The 21,876-nt window shown below is 43.6% G+C and overlaps 1 protein-coding gene across 1 annotated transcript in view; it reads left to right on the top strand.

The window, feature by feature from the left end:
* Window positions 1-7,537: 7,537 nt before the first annotated feature.
* The window catches only part of LOC144823277 (sodium channel protein type 2 subunit alpha-like), a 942,252-nt gene continuing 927,913 nt past the window's right edge, over window positions 7,538-21,876 (top strand). Inside the window, exon 1 of the mRNA XM_078681632.1 lies at window positions 7,538-7,711. The gene's annotated coding sequence lies outside the window, so the exon portion shown is untranslated. The remainder of the gene's footprint in view (window positions 7,712-21,876) is intronic.

The following is a 21,876-nucleotide window of genomic DNA, read 5'->3' as shown; positions in this document are numbered from 1 at the left end:
AGCTTTGAAGTGAAGATGATGTCGGCTGGCATGACCCAAGGTAAGAGGGACCCTCCAGGCGGGATCACAGGCTGCACCAGATCTAAATGGGCCGCCTCCTCGATGCTGTCGGGGGCTCTCACTCACTGCGGCTGACCAGCTAGGTGGTCGCCGCGCCTGCTGGTGATCCGGTCACCAAAGCTGCAGCAGTTAAAGGCTGTTAAAGTCTGTTGTAAGCCGTTGTACCGGTAATGCAATTTATCAGCATGAAGGCTGTTAATGGAGTAGTAGCAGCACCCCCCTAATCCCCGCTCCTCGGCTCCTAAGCTCCTTGGCTCTGCTGTGCTGCTCTGTGTGTCGTGAAGTTTGTCTCCAATACATGTCTGGGGTTTCGTTATCCATCTAGATCAACAATTGTGGCCTTATAGGGATTAGGACATGGCCACATGGATTTTGTTATTATAAATACACAACCGCTTCTGTGTTGAGGCAGAGGAGCACTCAGCTGATGCAGCAAGGTCATTTTATGTCAGAATTCCAGCTCAGCTGATTCCTGCTTACCAACACTCGGGATATCCAGCTCCACACTAAGATGGGCAGCCTGATGACACTTACCCACAGGTAACAGGGAGTTAGTGCACTCTGTCAGGGATTTGGCAGCTCACCCACCCTAGGTAAAACTAGTTCAGGGAGCACTAGGTAGGAGTTCAACTATACAAGGTACATTTTTGCCTGTATATATTCACTGTCTTAGCACATTGGTGTAAATGTTCATTCTTTCCAATGTTTTTGTGCTTCTAATCACGCTAATCAGTTTCATTCTACTAATTATCGCAGCGCACATATTTTATGCAAGAATTACAATGATGCAATAAATATTGTAAAGCCTTGCTGAGTATTTCTTGTGTACTTCTTTGAGAATGCACGACAGTCTAAACAAAAAGGTTCTAGATCTGTTACCACGATTTCCTTGAAGAATCAGGGTTGTCATGTTCTATGGTTGCACACACATTTGTTGCCCTGTAAGGCTAGGGGTACAGATTGTGCACTGTGGCTAACAGGGACGTAGGTCAACATGTCCTGAGGGTGTGCACTGAATCGTTCTGGCACAATCCTGATGTTAATGTTATCTGACGTAGGCACTGTTTACAGAGGTAGGTACAAGCCCTATGACAACTTGAACCCAGAGTGACTCCAAGGGCTTGCAGGCTTGCCCCCTGTTCTGAAGTGTCAGGGCCATCAAAGACTTCCTTCAACTCTGCAACAGCACTGGGACTCTGCCATCTCTTGGTCCTGCCCTGCCAAGGGGTACTAATCCAGTTCTGGGCCCTTGAATGTGATTTCTATTGTCCAGAATGATCAAAATCGTTGCAGTGATGCCTTTGCGCCGATCTGAACCAACACTGTGCCCTTAGACGCCAACGTCAGAGCTAATCAACTACATAGCCTTGACAGACTGCATGGCTTGACGATGACGGTTATACGACTCAATGACAGCGCAGCACCTACATCGTAAAGGGGTTCGACATTTTAGCCTTCATCGACTGCGCGGATTGGCGCCAATGCTTCACCTCTAGTCACGGGATTGGCAATGACACAGCGCCTTCTCGACTCCATGCATTGAGTCTTTAACGTCGACGCTTGCTACATCCAAGTTTGTGACTACAGCACCTTGATGCCTAGGGGTAAATGCTGCACTTTATAAATTAGAATCAAATATAAGCATGAGTGCTCAAAGTGTGGGGGAAAGCATGCAGTTAAGCAATGTTTCGGAGAGCAATCAAATTGGGGAAGTGGGTTTCCAAACAGAGGAAGAGGTTTTGCTTTCCAGCCTGGGAACAAGGGCTTTTACTCCAATCAAGGAGGAAAATGTATGTAAATGGTTAAAATTCTATCCTGATACGCAAGAGGCAACAATACAAGAATGGGGTTTCAGAGAAGATTTTAAATTGCGATACCAAGGGCCCAGATGTTGCAGATTTTCAGAAAATGTAAAGTCTGCAAACGAATTCCCACACATCGTTAGGAAAAAACTACTGACATAAGTAAAAGAGGGGAGGATGGCAGGCCCTTTCGATTCATGGCCATTAGACAATCTCATTGTTTCCCATTTGGGCATGGTTCCTAAGAAGACAGAAAGGGAATTGAGGATGATCCAACACCTATTATGGCCTCAAGGTTTCTCCGTTAATAATTTCATTGCAAAGGAAGATTCCATGGTCCAATTTGCTTCTGTAGATTCAGCATTAGCAATGATAAGAAACGCAGGGAAGGACTCTGAATTAGCCAAATGTGACATTAAGTCAGCCTTCAGGCTGATGCCAGTGCACCCCTCTGATTTTTCATTGCTTGGTATCTATTTTGAAGGAAAAAAAATTGTGGATAAGACTCTCCCCATTGGTTGTGCGATATCATGCAGAATCTTTGAATCTTTTAGCTCATTCCTGCAGTGGTGTTTTTCTTTTCGGACAGGGCATAATGGAGTGACACACTACCTTGATCATTTTTCTATTTATGGGAAGGGGTGGTTCCCAACAGTGGGAAGAGGCATTGTAGGATTTCAAAGAGTTTGCACAAGAAATGGGCGTTCCTTTAGCAGAGGACAAAACCGAAGGCCCCAGTTGTTGTCTCAAATATCTCGGCATTGAAATAGACACCAATAGAATGCAAGCTAGACTCCCTGAGAAGAAAATCGTTGAAATAACCAGATTATTGAAAATGCAGTTAGGGCCGACAAATTAACATTATTTGAAGTTCAATGTTTGTTAGGTCATCTTAATTTTGCATGCAAGGTCATATGTGCAGGCAGAACATTTCGCAGGCGTTAGGGTTTTTCCAGGTCTGGTATTAAGCTACCACATCATAGAATAAGGATAACGGCTAGTATGCGGGCAGATTTAGAGGTATGGCCACGGTTCTTGAAAGATTTTAACTGTGTCACGCTCTGGTAATTGGAAGAAAATTTCGTTTGTCAGATGCAGTTACTCTCGGATGCTTCCGGCGCCAACGGTTTTGGCCTCTTTTGGGAGGGAAAGTGGTGCACAGAAGAATGGCCAGACAGGTGGGTTGCTGAAAAGAAAAGCATTGCTGTCCTGGAATTTTTTCCATTGATAGTGGCTCTAGCTGTTTGGGGAACAAAGCTGGCGAATAGAACAGTACTTTATAATGTAGATAACAGGACTGTAGTGGACTTGGTAAACGGTCAGAAGGCCAAGGACAAACCTTTGTTGAAGTTACTGCAAACATTCATGCTAGGCTGCTTAAAGTTTAACATAATATTCAAAGTTAAATATATTGCAGGAGTTGAAAATAACATCGCAGATGCCCTATCTCGTTTTTAGTGGGCGAGATTCCGTAGTTTGGCGCCTTGAGCGGATATACGGAAGACTCAGGCACCCAGCGAGATATGGAGTTTGGCTAAATGAATGCTCCGCAACTCATCGAGAACTCATTAGCAAAGAGTACAAAACTTGCATACAGAAGAGCTTGGCTGGAGTTCTTAGATTCAGGTACAATGTATAGAGTTCATGATAGTGAAGGGTTGCAGCCGGGCAGAGAAGACATAGTTAATTTAATTATGCTAAATATAGAAAGGAGCATGTCCTCTAAAACAATAGCTGGGAAGCTTGCTGGAAAATCATTCTATGGGATGTTTTTTGGGGGATACGAGCCATCGACAGGTGAAATGGGTAGGAGGATCTTACAAGGCTGGGCAAAAACAAAAATGAAAGGGCTATATAAAAAGGAACCAATATCTTTAAAATTATTGTACAGGATAACACTAAGTTTATATGTATTTGTTTTTCTACGTTTGAATACCATTTGTTCAAGCTATGCATGATTCAGCTCTTTTTTGGTGCCTTCAGGATATCTGAATTGCTGGGCACTTCCATTAATGATGGTTTAAAAGTACAGAATGTATCTCTGGTTCATACAGATATAGACATTTTTCTTGAATGCTCAAAAACAGACCAAACAGGAAAAGGTTCAAGAGTAGCTTTACAAACCATAGGCGGTCCTTTATGCCCTTAACAAGCATGGTTAGATTTACTAGCAATAGGAGGGACAACTTCAAATTTTATTTTCTAACACTTGGATGGATCTCAGCTAAAAGCGTCCCAGTTGCTGTCAATCTTGAGGAAATCATTAAAGAAAATTGTGAAGAATCCTGTCAATTTTGGTACACATTCGGGGCGGCTTCAGAAGCTGCCAGATGGGGATTTTCCATTAGTGACGTTAAGAAACTGGGGCGATGGTCCTCAGACTGTTGTTTACGTTATATTAGAGAGTTAGAATATGAAGTTTATATTAGAGAGCTAGAATATGAAGTTTTTTCTTTTCAGGTTTGGTGGCAAGTTTATCAGTGTCACAGCACCAAGTGTGGATAATTGGACATTCATTTGTCAAATGGGCAGCAAAACAGGCAGAAAAAAGTCATTTCTGGAAGAATTTAGGTTTTAGTTCTGAAGAAGTGTCAGTGTCATGGTTGGGTTAAAGTGGCATGAAGTGGGGCCAGTTCATGCCTTTAATGAGCGAGCTGTCTTCTAAGAATAAACCCGAAGTTGTCATGATCCACCTTGGGGAAAATGACCTAGTACAGTGATCGGAGCTTGGGCTACTGATAGAAATGAAAACAGACTTGGAACTTTTTCAAAGACTTAGTCCAAAACACAGCTCGTCTTAACAGCTCTGATGCCACGTAGAATTTGGAGGGAGGCAGAGAAATTTTACTGCAGTCGAAAGAGCAAGAAGGACAGTGAACAGAGAATAACATCGTTTTTGTTATATTAACGGAATATTTTGGTTAGCTCACTATTAAATAATAAAAGAAGATTACCAGTTTTTTATGCATGATGGTGTTCATTTATCCTTTATTGGCAATGAAATGTATATTCTAAATATAAAAGAGATGGTTTCCAAAATTCTTGAAATAAAAGCATGGTGTTGACAATACTCTGTTGAAGCGACAGCATTTACTGTTTATTTCATTATATACATAAATTAAGTTTCAACAAATGGTTTATTAATAACCTCCCCCTTCCCCCCCCCACTTCCCACCGCCCCCTTCCCCATTTTTTCTATTAAATTTAGGTTGTAGTTTCCTTGTTATATGTTTTGGCTAAGTTATCACCTGTTAGGTGACAGTGTGTGTGTGCTTATAGATATGGCACTTGTTAATTAAATGAATACAGTTTTTCACATATTTGGCGACATGGGTTGTATGTTTTTCACTCTAGCTAATGACAAACGTCCAGTGTATAATGTAAATTTCTAGTAAAAGTGGGTGGGGGACAGGTAAAACTCCTGGGATAGGGGTTTTCCTGGTGGCAGAGTTGGAGGAGATCAAGACAGGCAGGAAGGGTTGGGGGCATTAGGAATAGCTTTGGACAGAGGGAAGCAAGGGAGCGAGGTTGGAGGCAAGAGGTAGGCAGGAGATGTAGATAGGGGTTTGGGGAGGAGGATTAGGCAGAACAATGTTGGGTAATAGTTGTTATGGGATAGATTGCTTAGGGGCGGGGGGTGTTAGTGTGGAATATGTTTTGAAATATGATCTGTATATAAATATGTATTATTGCCTAACTGTCCAATAAAGCAGCCTTTTACCCCAAATGTGGGTCTCGGACATGCTTATGGCCCGATGAGGGCTCCTGGGGGTGGCATTCGCAGATTGTCCACCCCGGGCAGCTTTGCACACTTAGTATGGCCCAGGACAGGAGTCTATGCTGATTGGCCGGCGCTAATCTGCGTGAGTTTAGGAGCGCAAAATTGCTGTGGCGCACTTCCTCTCGAGTGTGGTGAGGTAGGGAACAAAATTTTGACCTGCCCACCCTTGAATGGTATTTTGTTTCCATTTCATGTATACATTTTTGATAAACATTTTTTTGCTTGGTGGTTGTCGCTTTGACAGGTGGCAGAGTTGGAGGAGAACAAGACGGGCAGGAAGGGTTGGGGGCATTAGTAATAGCTTCGGACAGAGGGAAGCAAGGGAGCGAGGTTGGAGGCAAGAGGCAGGCAGGAGATGTAGATAGGGGTTTGGGGAGGAGGATTAGGCAGAACAATGTTGGGGAATAGTTGTTATGGGATAGATTGCTTAGGGGCGGGGGTGTTAGTGTGGAATATGTTTTGAAATATGATATGTATAAAAATATGGATTATTGCCTACCTGTCCAATAAAGCGCCCTTTTACCCCAAATGTGGGTCTCAGACATGCTTACAGTGGTGTGGCTCACTGGTTAGAGGCAGCAGACCTGTAAGCAAAGAACGGCCCGGGACCAGGGTTCAATTACTGACGCGGCAGGGTCGTGGACCAGGGTCAAAACGGACTCAATAATTCTCGCCTCGGTGCCTACTCTAACCAGGGAACACACTCTGCAACTCTGGGCATTAAGCTTGCCTCATCTCTACAACGGCCCCCCACAGACGCCGGGGATGCCTGGTTTCACCTTGGCGATACCCAGAAAGGGACCATCTCACAGGGAAAACCAGGACGGGTTCCCCAGTGGTCTTCAGCGCCAGGATACTCCATGGAGTCGCAGTGCGCTTTACAAGAACACCCACATTTACATTTATTGCCCGATTGGCAATTGGTCAAGCATGGATGGCTTCAGAAGGAAGCCCCAGATCCTGTATCTTGGGGGCAGGAGTTTGTATTCCTTTGTGCTCTGGAATTGGTGGTCATACAAAGGCACTCTAGGCGCAGTAACCTAAGAAAAGTCTGGGAGCCGGTTTGGCAGGAACTTTCGGGTCTCACACCTGGTTGCACATCAGTAATTATAGGAATGCGGCTGTTAAGTGCTGTCATTGATTTTCCCATTTCTTATATGGTCAATAAATTTCGCTTTCAGATTTTAACTACGCAAGTATGATGGTGAAATATTTGTAAATTACATGCTAAGATGCTTTCTAGTTATTATTTAGCTGCATGGAATTGCTTCATTGAAATTATATATCTTTCAACACAAGAAGTTTGCATTACACGAATCACACTAAAGAAGAGTCAGACTAATTTAGAAGGATAGGAAGAATGGGGTGAGGGAAAAATATATATTCATGGAGATTGGGAGAGATTGTGAATTCGGGCTTTGTGTGCGATGTGAGCCTGTAACTTCTATTACTCGTGAATATTAGAACTGTATACTAACTCCAGAGCATGTATGTCTTGCAACCTCTGGGATAGCATGGCTCCATGATGAGGACTCGTGAAGGCAGGAAGTGGGGAACCACATAAACGAGTGAAGAGGTGTGGACGGCTGGATGCCATCATCACACATTGCAGGCGCCCCTCGCCCCCAAGGTTTTCGTCACATCACTGACTCATACCACACGAAACTAAAGTATATCAACTGAAAAAACAAATATCCAACTCCTCTATGTGAGTGTACATACGTTTCAGAAACACTGACTTCATATCGCTTCGTTTATACTGCTATGTGTCAGTAGGTGGCGCTCCTATGCAATATGTTGTCTTATGTTTTTTTTCTTTTTTTCTTCAAAATCAGTCTGGTATATTAGCTACCATAGGGTGAGTCTCAGAAAATGAAAAGGAGAAGATTCAGGAGAGAGGTCTCTTTGTTTTGTTTGCTTTTTCGTACTGCGAATTATTTAAATAACGTGTCCGTCCTTCGTCGCGGGCGACCACAAGCACAGCCTTCATTCAACAGAGCACTGAGGCCTTACACCCCGGAACACCGGTCTTTCCCGGGATGAGATTCCGCAATCTCCGCGTGAGCAGGTAAGATGGTACTTACTGCATTTCACATCATGGTGAATCTGCGGCGTTACTGCCCTTCTTCACGTGCTAACCTGCAATGAATACTGCAGCAGCTGACAGAAAAAAAGGCGAACGCATTCTTTAATTTAAAAAAAAAACCGACATGGCTTTACAGACGCAAATTACCGTATTACGTGCATTGCTTTAAGAAAATTGCGTTTGCTGCCTAGCAGTGCACCTTTGTGATTAAACCATGACCTTGGCTCAATAGCCCTCTATAACGTGTTGCAGTTGTTTTTTTTAACGTTCATTTTTCGCTTGCTTGTTCTGCCGCTGGTGCTCTGTTGATTTTCCTTGCTCAGTCCCAGGTGGAATGGGAGAGCTGGTGTGCGTCTGCTGATAGCCGTCCCTGCGCCTTATAATTAGCACATTGTACTGTACTTCTGCGGAGTCAAGCGGCGGCGGAAAAAAGCTTGCTTTCCCTTCACCATGCGGCATATTTGCTGTTTTGCTCTGCCCGGCGACGAGGCGGCTCCTTCCAGTTCAAATGCTGGATGGTCCAGGCCCTCTGCCGAGGTTTCTCACAGGAGGTGCGAGCAGCAGGCCCTCGCCGTGCCCTGTCACGCGCTGCCGTTCTGACCAGGCAGTTTTTTTTTAGCCGCCCTTAACCTCCACGAGAGACCGCACTCTTCGCGGCGTCTTTGAAACGCATATCCAGCTGCCTCTTTTACATTAATTGGGCTTCTCTCTAGACCAACTACCAACTGTCGCTCTTGGTTACAGAGTTCCCCACCTGGGAACTACGAAGGCTAAATGCTCGTCCATTTTAGTATGGTGGTATTTTCAACCTTTAAAACTGCATTTTTCCCATTTGTGTGTAAACGGGGCAGAATATTTTGCCTATTTGATGAAAAGGAAAATAATGTTTATATTTTCGAAAAGAACCTTCCGAACTTCATCCAGCCGGTGCCCCTCAATACGGAGGTTCTGCACTGAGTGGCAGAACGTGGATGTATTGCTGGACTACACGTGGGGTGTGCTTTTAAAAGGTAATTAGCAATGCTCCCGAAGTAATACAAACACCTTGAAATATATATATATATATATATATATATATATATATATATATATATATATATATATATATATATATGTGCTGCGTGCTGTGGACATATTTAAACACCTTTGTTTTAAGTGGAAGGTTATGCAAACCCAAAAATAAAACAAAATTGCTTTCACGGTCAAATATGATTCGGAGTTGTTGAGTGCACTTCTTTAAAATAAGGTCTGTAGTGAAATGTGGCCAAATCCAATAAGTTAATGGAGTGAATTTGCTAAAGGAGTATCCATCAATGTAATTCTATACTGTACACGTGTTCAAACTGTGAATATTTCCGAAACCCATTTTTTTCACAAATTGGGATTTCCCCAGCAAGGGCATTTTCACAAAAATGTGCAAGATTTATTCATGTGTAAGCTGCAAATAGATGCCTTCCCCAGCTCACCCACGGATGAATGGCGATTGGGGTCCCCACTCTTGGAATTTTGTTGCACCCATAACATTTTTGGAAGTGAATTGCAGCATCCATGCTAACGTGCAAGCTACAGAATGTGAGGCTTACACCATCAGTGTGTAGTCGTGCCTGTGTCCGGCATGAGCAGAGCTCCACAGTTCAGAGTAGGGGTTTGCATGCTTGGTGACTCTAAGCACCTTCCTACACCATCCGCCCCTTGTGTGAGCTCCTGCATATTCATATAGCTCTTCCAAACCATGCATCCTGTTTCGTGCAACCTAATTCCAGCCATGCAGAGACTGAAATCATGAGAAAAGACTTTAAAAGACCCCTCTTACTGTATCCTACATTCATGGGAAAATTTGTCTCACTTACCCCACCTAGATAACATGAAACCACAATCGGGTATTGCATATTTACACACAAATACACAAAGTTGTTGAATACATCTTTGATCAGTTCTTCACTGTTTAATGTTTGTAATCTGCCCTATTGTGCTTAATTGGTCACCGTGTGAAGCACACGTCCTCTGGGTGTTATGCTGCATGAAAGCATCCTTTTATTAAAGTGGGACAGAGGTTAGATCTGTGCTCCTAGGAAGGTACTTGGCAACAGACATGACAGAATTTGAAATGCAAATGTAATCCAAAATAGGAATCAGTTTCTTAGCTGAATGTTCAAAATATACTCTTGTGAGGCATGATCGTGTAGGAATAACCATGACAGGCGTGTTTGCGACCTCAGTTGTCAGGACACATCCCAGTGGGCTGACGCCTCTGTTGCGAAAGCATCTTTAGCATTGACAACCGCTGACGTCTTATTAGCTCTAGATTTTTAAAGGGGCCCATGTACAAAACTACTTTCTTTGGTTCAACAACCTGAGTACAACACATAATCAGTTCAGTGCATTTAATATGCAATGGTGTTTCCCACCTGTACCTGATCTGATGCAAATACATACATGCAAGTTCACCTTCACACACACACACACGCGCAATGACACTCTCATTATCAAACATGCACTTGCACCTCTACATCCTCGTAGTGAATAAATATACACTTTAAAAGAAAATGTTAAAAAAACGAATTACAACTGCAAGATAAAGCAGTAAGATACACTTTGCCAACACTTTTAGCTCTCTTGAGCAGATTCTTTTCAATGACATGTGTAATACGATAACCCAGAAAGTGCTCAGGAACATTAATAATGCTTCAGTTATGGGTATACATAAGGATAAAGTGAATATGCAAACACATTCAGATTACCCCAGTATAGAAGGCGTTATTTGGCCATTTCTACTTCATTGTCACTTTGCATCATGAATGTGAGGCTGTTCCTGTCGGGCACATGATGTTAGATCCACAGAACATAATTTTTTTCGCTAGTTATTCAATTTACTTAATTGTCTTTATTTTCAGTTAAAAACATAGAAACATGCCATATATCTGTATAATTTAATACACTTCAAGGAAGTTAACAAAAACTATCATACTAAATAATAGGACCACCCAGTGAGACTATCTTCAAACTCTAGTGTGACTTAACTTGAAATGAACATTACCACATTCTTGAAAAAAAACGTAGAAAAACTGAGTGGTGTATATGTTGATTTATTGACTTTCAAAAATGCAACATATGTCCTAAGGGATCCATAGTTCTGCAGCATAATCGGCAAAGCCATTTTCTGATGGGCTGACACTGCCATGTTCCTAACACATTATTGAGTTGATATTGTCGCCTGATTTGAGCCAATTTCGAATTTTGTTTGGATATTTCAATATTTTATACTTTGCTACTTAAATATTCTATTGCACAATGATGACAATATCAACAGTATAGTTTTTTGCCGATGGCCATAAATGAACCTTAACTGACAGCTTGTAAACTTCGATCTTTTTTTTGATAACCAGTTTTTTTAATTTTGAGATATTCACAACGTTGTTCACGAAGACATTCTGAAGCACCTTCTCATACCCATACAGAAGTACATATTTACTCGTTAACACTGATAGCTCACAGACCCTATAGTCCAACCATTTCCCCCATATTTGTTAATGCTTGCGGGTGCAGCCCTGCACCTCCAAGGTCGCACACTGGTCCATCCCAGTCCGCCATTCCGTTAGCTTGTGTGTGGTTGCTGAGCTCTGATTATGGGTGGTATCCCATTTAGCAGTCATCGCAGTCATCCCATCGTAGTACCTCTCTCCCGTCGTATGTCCAAGGTCTTCTGGTATCCCCAATATGCTTCTTTGTGTGTCAGTGTAATTATGTGGTCCAGGATTCGAGACAGGGAGGACAATATCCATTTCCAAAACACAGCAATCAGTGAGCATGACAATGTCATGTGGAAAAGTATACCTCAATCTTAGAGTGTAATTTAGAGGTCGGCACCCGTTGAGCATCTGCCAGTAAACAGTTGATGCCCCATCCACCAACGTCATGGGTCCATATCCCATTTCAAGGTAGAGGAACCACAGGTTTTTTGCCAGTGGTGCTAAAGACACCTTCATCAGTGGAAATCCTTGATCTGGTGGCCTGCCATCTTTGGACTGCCATGACACAGTGGTGATGGGGCAACCATTAGCGGGCTTCCCTGCTTAGAGCTGCTATGCAAGCCATGCTGGCACTGAAAAGGAAATGCCCCCCCCCCCCACATACACAACAAAACTGCCCGTGAGACTTTAAAAGTTTGTGAAATACAAAAAAATGTATTCTGAACTGGCAAAGACATGTTGCCTAATGGCATTCAGGTATCCTTAAGTGCATCTGCCAAACAGGTGAATGTAATTTAGGAAGAAGGCCCCATGTCATTCTGGCAGGGATCTCTCTTCAAGGTAGGCTGTCCTCTATCAGTAATGGGGACCCCTGCCTCTGGTGATCAGATGAGCTTTTGGTCATCTGCCAGAATTAAAGTCACCTCTTTGGCTGTTAGTTTAAAAATATTTCAATGCTGATTGGGCTTTAAAAACTGTTTTTTAATCTATATTTATTAGCCCTCATCATACTAAAATCAAGCTAAAGCTGTGAATTTTCCTTCTGGTACCTGTGATGTCTCTATAGAGAAAATATCCTAGTGTGTCCAGCCGCGCTCTGCACAACATAAAGAGACTCCTGAAGGCTTCAGTATTAAAGCACCTATCTGGGTGGATTTCAAGCATGCCTGCACTGCAGTCTTAAGGGTGTATTATTCTACAGCCCTAATAGCGTTCTCCAAGTAGGGGCTTACTGGGTGCAAAGTGAGATACTTACAGACAGCAGTCATACTCGCACAATACATCAAGATTGTTGTGGGGTTTCTGTGGTAAATCTTCTCAATGATAGGAAGGTAGTATGCTATGATAGATACAGCTCAAAGCCTTTGCTGCCATACACAAAAAATGATCTTCACATTGGATCAATGGAATTCCATGAATGAACTGAGGCCCTTTAAACCTACTATAACTGATTCATATAGTTTGGCTCTAGTGTTAATGGATCTTTAGGGGTGTCATCTGATTAATTAGCCAGTACGCCTGCCATCTACTCAGACAGATAGAGAGTGACTGACTGACTTATAGAGACTGACTGACTAATACTGACTGAGAGAGAAAGAGACTGACAGAGAGAGAGACTGACAGAGACTGACTGACAGAGAGAAACTGACTGACAGAGAGACTGACAGAGAGAGAGAGAGACTGACTAACTGACAGAGAGAAAGATTAACTGAGAGAGAGAGAGAGACTGACAGAGAAAGACTGACTGACAGAGAGACTGGCTGAGAGAGAGAGACTGACTGAGATAGAGACTGGCTGACTCAGAGAGAGATACTGACTGACTGACTACTGAGGGAGAGAGACGACTGAGAGACAGAGAGAGAGACTGACTGACTGGCTGAGAGAGAAAGAGAGAGAGAGAGACAGTCTAGAGAGACTGACAGAGAGAGAGCGAGAGACTGCCTGGCAGAAAGAGGGAGAGAGACTGACTGACTGACTTAGAGAGAGAGACTGTGATGGAATTGGGGTCAAAGTGTGTATGAAGTTATGCAATGCCTCTTAAGATTGCTATTGTCTGCTAATAAAAATGTATTATCAAAATGTGCTCTTTTTAGTTACATCTAATTTTGAAATACAGCATTGTCTAATGTTTTGAAACAGGTTTAAATTTTTACTCTAGCCCCGCCCCCCATTGACCCTGCCCCCACTGACCCCTCCCCTACAGGTGCGGTCCTCGGCCGCAAACCACACTGTAATTGTGGCACCCGACAGAAAGTTTGTGAGTACCCATGACCTACTGTAACTGAGGTATCTCTGATTACATACCACAGGTCGTCAGCATTGCTGACCGCTTCTATCTCAATGCTGTCAAGATATGGTGAAAGAGCACAGGAGTCTAAGAGAAAATTGTTCAGAGCTCTCACGTAAATATTAAAAATGGTGTGAATAAATACGCAACATTTCCAGATGCCAGAGAATAATAGAAGCTTGAGGGAAACAAAGGCATAGTTACTTTTGGGGATATATATAGCTAGGGCCCTAATTAGGAGCTAAGGCATTATTTATCACCCTGATAAATAATGATACATTGGGGTACATTATTAATCGGGTGCGATAAATAGTGCCTATTATATGTTTATGGGGAAGAATTTGCTGATTTTGGTGTTTAACATACCAAAATCCGCTTAATACAGTAAGTACCATATGTTTTTTCTTTTTAGGTTTCGTCAGGTTTGACCTTTAAGTCAAATACCTTCACAGTCGTAATGCTGGATCCCATGTAAAGCAAAGGCGCAGCCTAGTCTTCCCATGGGAGTGTTCGTCAAAGGGAAAATGAGGTGGCATGATAGGTTTTTAGTGGGCAGGGGATGGGGTTAAGGATGGGTTTTAAATAAACGCAGAGAGAGGCTTAGCCTATCTCTGGCTCTTACCCCCAGCGGAGCGGGTATCGCAGTTACCTCCCATCCATCCTGTAGATGGGGGAGGAAGGGAGTTTTCGGCTGGCTTAGTGAATAAGGGTTGCCATGGTTAGGACACGTTGTAGGGCAGGTTAGAGCAGGATAATGGGGGTTGGAGGATCAGATGCAGGCCTACCCACCCCTCCGGGGAGGAGTTGTAAGCAGGGTAGTATGACAGTGGGCAGGATGCCCTGGGATAGGGCAAGGAAGGGTTACATCGAAAGGAAGTTTGTGGAAGACGGGAGAACGAGTCTATGGAGGGAAGGAGATTGTGGGCTCAGGTGGTGTAAAGAATAGTGATGCTGCTGGATGGGTGAAAGTTCTGGAAGGAAGAACAAAAGGGGGAGATTTGAGATTCTATTATGGTGTAATATGTTATTGAGCTGTTTTGGAATTTGCAGTCCTGTACTTACAAATGGTCTTTTTCACTACCTGGAGTGTCAAATGTGATTACTTCATGATTGCAACCCATGCTTAAAACAGTAGCTTACGCATGGGTCTGAAAATGATGAAGAACTCGTAATTAGGCCCTAAGGGACATATTTATGACCGTTGTGTCGCAGGGCAGCGCAGCAAGTTACCTAGCGTCGCTGCCACGTGGCACAGGGAAAGGGTAGAAATGCGCTGTATTGATCCAATACTGTGCATTTCAGTTTTTTCCTCTTGTGCTGGTGCCATTTTGGCAGCCTAGAGCCAACACAGGCACTCATGCACCATGGTGCGAGGGTGCCTGTGTGGTTGGCAGGATTGTTTATGTGCAGGGTGGGGCACATTCCTGCACAAAAACAATCCAGAGAGGCTTTTCCCACTTTCTATGTGTGTTGCAAGATGCACCACACATCGAAAGAGGAAAAAAACGAAGAGAAATAAAGATATTTCTCCCCGTTACGTCTCACCTTGGGAGGCGTATCTTTTTGGGGCATTCACAGGTTTACCTGATTTGCTAAATCTAGGAATGCATCATGAACCATGGAAGTTGTGTGGGAACACCCCCACATTACCTATGGAAAACCTCCTTTGCACAGAGTAAAGCAACACAGCGATTTGCGCTAAGTTGCATTACTCCATATTTTTTAAGCCATTCAAAGTCACGCAAAGTGGCTTTGCACGGCTTTAAAAATATGACTTTAGGTTTGTGTCACTCTAGCACCATCTTGCGTGGGCAGGGCGATGCAAATCGGGTCATAAGTATGGCCCTAAGTGTTGAAGTAAAGGCTGACGATATACAGGTGAAACCACTTGGGAATCAATCCATGAGTAATCATTTGCTTCCACAAATCGCAAAAAATCTGGTCAAGGACTTTGGAAAAGACAACAAATGCACTCAGCGGTAGGTAGCTTGGTCCTAGATCCATAGACCCTCTTTTAAGGACACTCAGTGCTACCGCTCTGTGCATTGTTGACAATCAGGGCTGAAAGCCTATCTGGGCAATCAGGAAGAGTCTATTATTTATGTGTTTAATATTTGTAGAGCACAAGTGCCAATCATGATAGGGCATTCTGGCGCTGATAGAACCGTAAGAAAAAGTTAGGGCCTTAGATCTTGGCGGACGGGTTACTCCATCACACCGGTGAAGGATAGCCCGTCCACCGAAATATAAATCCCACAGTATATAATGGCCCTTAGTCATGTATGAAAAGGGGGGTTTTAGGTGTTTTCGGAGAATATACAAGGTGGATTGGTGACTGAGGGATAGAGGTTAGAGAAGTCCAGTTGTTGGATGTCTGATGAGAAAAAGAGTAGCCTCCACAACTAGTATTATAATGCTGGGTACAAATGCAAGGTAATGATTGACAACTTGAAGAGCTCCTGCCGGTTGATGGAAATTGAGTTACTTAAATACATAAAGGGGCAGGTGTTATAAAGGGCTTTATAAGTGAAACTGTTAGACCTGGCACCATTGGTGTGGGTCTCCCTTCCATTTTTTGCTGTTGCCTCATATGTTTTTGCTGTTATAGATGCTTTGGGCACTGTGCCTCTGCTATTCAGTGCCACAGTGCAAGTGCTCCCTATGGTAAATTGATGTATGGATTAGTGACTCAATGATTGGCTGGTTTGGTTTACTTGTCAGACCCTAGTACAGTGCACTGAGTGTGCCCAGGGCGTATAAATCAAATGCTGCTGGTGGGCTTGCAGCAGTGGTTGTGCCACCCACAGAAGCAGACTGTAAAGTGTGTCTCAGGTCTGCCATTGCAGAGCCTGTGTGCAGTCTGGTACTGCCATGTTGACTGGCAAGTGCACCCACTTGCCAGCTCCTAAACCTTCCCTTATCTGCATATTAGTCACCCCTAAGTTAGGCCCAAGGGCAGGGTGCATTGTAGGTAAAAGGTAGGACATGCCCTGATGTGTGTTGCATGTTTGGATAGTGAATTACAGCCATTTCCGTTTTTTCGCTTTTGCAAGGTTCCCTGTTCCCCATAGGCCAGAATGGGCAGTTTGATTATAACATCTTATAATCCTAACTGACTCAGGGAACTAGGCGGAAATTCGAGTTTAGTATGCCTGAACTCAGAATGATAAAATACATCTTTTACGACCACATGCATCAACGTTGCCGTTTGCGATTTCTTAATTGCGAAAATTAAGGAATTGCAATTAAGAAATCGCAAACAGCTATGCATCAAGAAATCGCAATTTATTTTGCGATTTCTTAGAATTCCTTAATTGCGTTTCTCAATTTGAGAAACGCAATTAAGGAATCCCTTCCCATTCATTCCTAAGGGCCTAGAGGCCCATAGGAATGAATGGGAAGCCATTCTCATTTTGCGAATCGCAATTAAGGAATCGCAAAATTAGAATGCTATTTCAAGGGTGCAGGGGGGGTCGAAAGGACCCCCCCTGCACCCTTTTTTTTTGGCGCAGGGGGGTCCTTGGTTCGCAAGGGGGGGTCATTTGGTTTTCGCAAATTACCATGAAGGTGAACTTCATGGTAATTTACCTCTACCTAATTGCGAATTAGCAATTTCTAAATTGTCATGCAATGCATTTAAGAAATCGCAAATTGCGATTTCTTAAATGCAATCGCAATTTAAGAAATCGCAACATAATTGCGATTCCTTAAATTGCGAAAAAAGAAAAATACATGATGCATCCCAAAAAAGGAAATTGCATTCGCAAACGGCCGAATTTTGCGATTCGCACCGTTTGCCAATGCAATTTACCTTGATGCATGTGGGCATTAGTGAAGTAAGTTTTAACATTCTGTGTTTGAAAATATCACTTTTAGAAAGTGTGTATTTTCTTGTCTAACTATCCATGCCTGCCTCTGCTAGGTTGTGTATTCCTTATCTGGAGTTTGAGTGACAGGGGCTGGGGGATTCCAGGAGACAGGGTGAGTCAGCACAGGGCTGAATAGACCCATCTGCATGTAGAGTGGTGGGAGGGGAGCAACTGGGACCTGATTAGGGCTGTGCCTGCCTTCCACAATGCTGGCTTCTGAAGTCTCAGGGACAACAGACTTCACCCACCAGCTCACCTGAATTTCTTTGCTGGGAATTTGAAGTGCCTGCTGTTGAGCTGGACCTCCTGAGAGACTGCGTGTCGCTGGGAGCGCGACTCAAGGAGAAGAAGCATGTCGCTGGGAGCTGGAAGCACGACTCACGGAGAAGAAGCGTGTCGCCGCTGTTGTCGCATCACTGATTAAGGGTGTCGCTGCTGCAGCTGTCGCCATCGCATCACGGAGATTGCCATGCATCACCGGAGGACAGTGTCGCCGTTGCAGCAGATGCCGTCGCATCGCCAGAGAAGCATGTTGCAGGGCCTGTCACGGCTCAAAATATTCACAGAGTCGCCGTACGGCCGTCTGGCGTGCACGCATCACCCCTTCGTTGTTGCATCAAGAAGAAGACGTCTTTTTTTGTTGCATTGCACCGGATCGCCATCGCGGCACTGCTGGTCCCATCGCCACAGAAGCGCAGTAAGAAACCTACGCCTCACCTCCCCACACGGATAAGAACCGACGCATCACCTCCCCTCCGGCAAGGAACCGACGCATCACCGTCCCCTACACAGCAGTAGGGGATTGACGCATCACCTCCCCCGGAGTAAGGAACCGACGCATCACCTTCCCTGCAACTCTTTTGTTTGTATAGCGTTACGTATCCAAAGGTAAATTGAACGTAACGTGTCGCATTTACCATCTAAAGTGAGCTAAGCTATTTCTACCATCCTAAAGTACAGTAGTGTAGATTTTTGTCATTTGTGGTCTTGTGTTAAGTCTATATAAAAATACCTATTTTTGATATACAACCTGTGTGGTGTCCATCTGTAGTGTTGTCACTGTAATACTGTATGTGTTCACAAATGCTTAACACACTGCCTCTGAGATAAGCCTGTTTGCTCGTGCCAAGCTACCAAGGGGGTGAGCAGAGGTTATTTTAGAAGGGTAGCCCCTTATCATGACTAGACACAAGGGTCCCTATTTGGTCAAAGGTACCTACCTCTGCCAACTAGAGACCCCCAAATCTAACAGAAATATAAAAAAAATTCAAAAAGAATACAAGCACACAAAGAAAGTCAGTGAAGATCTCTGATGTGGCCCTATACATGAGAGCAGTAAGCCGGATGATTAACCTCATAAGTGCTGCGCACGACCAACGGCCGACGGCACCACTACCTCCGTAGTGCTGCCATCAGCCGTTGAACGTTCCAACTGCACCTGCGCAATGGAACGTCCAGCACTGGAGCTGGACGTTCCATCGCAGCTAAGGTGTTAAGAATAAGCCCAGCCACAGCATTCTATGTTGCTAAAGGTGTTGTAGAAGGTAATCAGCAATGCCATGAAACCGGGCGTTGTAGTAGTCAAGCCAAAATGTAGCCCTGCTTTGTACTACTGTTTTTCTAACAGACAGTGTCAGCCAGGAAAAGGATTTCCAGAGCATACTTAGATTGAAAAAGTAGGATATTGCAACTTCGGTTACTTGTTTTCCCATGAAGAGACCCTTATCCGCCTGTACGCCAAGGTGTCCATGCAGATGAATCTTTGCCGAACAACAGCACCTCTGTTTATATCAGAACTGAGTTTGAAACAGCTGCTCCTCATCCAGGATGCAACTACGGGCATGCAGAGGCAAATTTTAATGTGAGTGCCGGCAATATTTTGAGAAATAGACACTATTATATGAATGTGTTTGGGGATATGACACTATGTTGAGGCTGAAAGAACGTGTTAGAGGCGCAACAAGCAGAACATATGTGTTAAAGATGGTGAAACTGAGTTTGGTGCCTTGAGGGACTCCACAGGAGATATCACAGACTGCGCCAGAATCGGGGGTAGTGAAATGGCTGGGGAGCTTGCAGATTTGAAGAATTGTGTTTTGAACAGTTGCTCCTCATCTAGGACGCAACCGCGGACACACAGAGGCGAAAGTTAGCTTGATTAGTGCACGTTTGTGAGAAAAAGACAGTATTATTTGAATGTGATAGGCCTATGACACTATGTCAATGCCTAAAAATTGCACCTGAGTCGAAAAATGCTAGACATGTATATTATAGATGGTGAGACTGACTGTGGAGTTTTGAGGGACTGGCTGTCTCTGCCAGAATTAGGGACAGCGAAATGACTTTGGAGCATGAGGATAGAAAAGAACATGCAGTTTAATGTCTTCAAACAGGTTCATAACAGAAAAAGGCAATGAAGGAGCATAGGAGATAAACAGTGTTGGAGACAACAGAAGGATCAAGTAGGATCGGGGCAGCTGAACCTTACCAGTTCAGAATAATGCAAAAGTCACCAGTAGCAGCCAGTAAGGCAGACTGCATAGTGTTAGACCTGGCTCCCTTGACATGGTTTCCATCCAATGTTTTGCCTTGAAATCTCCTGTTTCTGCTGGCTTCATTTTTGCTGGCCTTAGGAATCTGCGCCCCTTACCACCCCTGACCAGTACTAAAATGCTTGTGCTCTCTGCTATAGAACATGGTAACATTGGCTTATGTCCAAGTAGCACGGCACATTTAATTTAGTCAAAATATCCTAGTAAAGTCTGCTACATGTGCCTAGGGCCTGTAAATTAAATGCTACTAGTGGGGCTGCAGTACTGATTGTGCAACACACTTAAGTAGCCCTGTAAACATGTCTCATATATTGACCCCTAGGGTAGATGCAGGACAGCCATAGGGCAGGATGCAGTGAGCCCGATTCACAGAACTAACTTAAGACAAAATCCTAAACGTACTACTTTTGGTATTCACAGAAGGCATTTAGTAGTAGTAAAGTTAGGATTTTGTGTTAAGTTTGACCTAAGACAAACTTAAGACAGACTTAAGACAGACTTAAGACAAACTTAAGACAGACTTAAGACAGACTTAAGTTAGGATTTTGTCTTAAGTTTTTCTTAAGTCTGTATTAAGTCTGTCTTAAGTCTATCTTAAGTTTGTCTTAAGTCGGTCTTAAGTCTGTCTTAAGTCTATCTTAAGTTTGTCTTAAGTTTGTCTTAAGTCTGTCTTAAGTCTGTCTTAGGTTTCTCTTAAGTCAAATTTAAGACAAAAGCCTAACTTTACTACTACTAAATGCCTTCTGTGAATACTAAAAGTAGTGGGTTTAGGATTTTGTCTTAAGTTAGTTCTGTGAATCGGCCCCATAGAGTTTAAAAAGTTGGACATGCACTTTTTGAAGTTTTACAGCCCTGGCAGTGAAAAACTCTTACATTAGTTTTTCACTACTGCAAGGCCTATCTCTCCCATAGGATAACATTGTTGCTACATTATTACAGTTTATGAGTGTCATTTCCAAATGGGAAATGTTATTGGTTCATGTTTGGTGTCTCTAGAATCCTGATTTAAAATTGTAATTCATGGTGAAGTCTGATTTTAACTTACAATTCTAAAAATACTACTTTTAGAAAGATAAACTGTACAAAAAAAGTGAGGGATAGAAGGCTTGAATTAATCTCAACCGCTGGTAATTACTCAGAGACTCATCGCAGTCCATCATTATTTTGCACACAATGGCACCTCAGTCTGGACCACACTATATGCAGATCAGTCTTGACCTTGCTCTAGTTGGAAGAGTCCGTCCCAAACTTCCAAGCTAAGTCTTTCTTGACCTGGAACCCAAGCAACCCAGTACTGGTATCACCCTATTTATGGGCTCATCAGTCAGGTACAGTTTTGTTCCAGTGACAGTGTGCACGGGACCCACGTCTGGGCCTAGCCGTCCCACTTAGGATGACAAACTAAAATATGCAAAAAAGTGATGGATGGAGTGCTTGAATTAATCTCAGCCACTGGTAATTACTTCGGGCCGGAGCCCAGTCCATTGTTACTTTGCACACCATGCCAGCTCTGTTTGGACTCAGCTATATGCAGATCAGTTTTGACCGTTCCTGGGTTGCTTGTGTTCCAGTTCAGGAAGAATCTGGCTTGACAAAGTGGGCTGCACTTTTCACAAAAGGAAAAAAGGCAAGATTGATTTGCATATGGCTGGTCCAAACTGAGGTGGCATGGAGAGGTTGGAGTGCTACCCCGAGCTATTGCTAGTGTTTAGACGTATTGCAACCATCATTTTTTGTGTGATTCACCTTTAGAAAGTTGGCATTTTCCTGCCTTAGCCATTTGGTGCCTGCAGCCTTTCGCTGTTCACATGACTGGGTGTAGTTGACAATTGGGCTTTTTGTATTCCTCCTAGACAGCCACACACAATGGAAGCTTATGTGTGATTGGATGGGCCACCACTGGCAGGATGGGAGGGAGGAGCTGGGCATATGCTCTCTTATACCTGAAAAAGCTGTGTCCTGCCTCTAC

This window comes from Lissotriton helveticus, chromosome 3_1, assembly GCF_964261635.1.
Source record: "Lissotriton helveticus chromosome 3_1, aLisHel1.1, whole genome shotgun sequence".
Classification (NCBI taxonomy): domain Eukaryota; kingdom Metazoa; phylum Chordata; class Amphibia; order Caudata; family Salamandridae; genus Lissotriton; species Lissotriton helveticus.
This window is presented reverse-complemented; position numbering and strand designations above follow the sequence as displayed.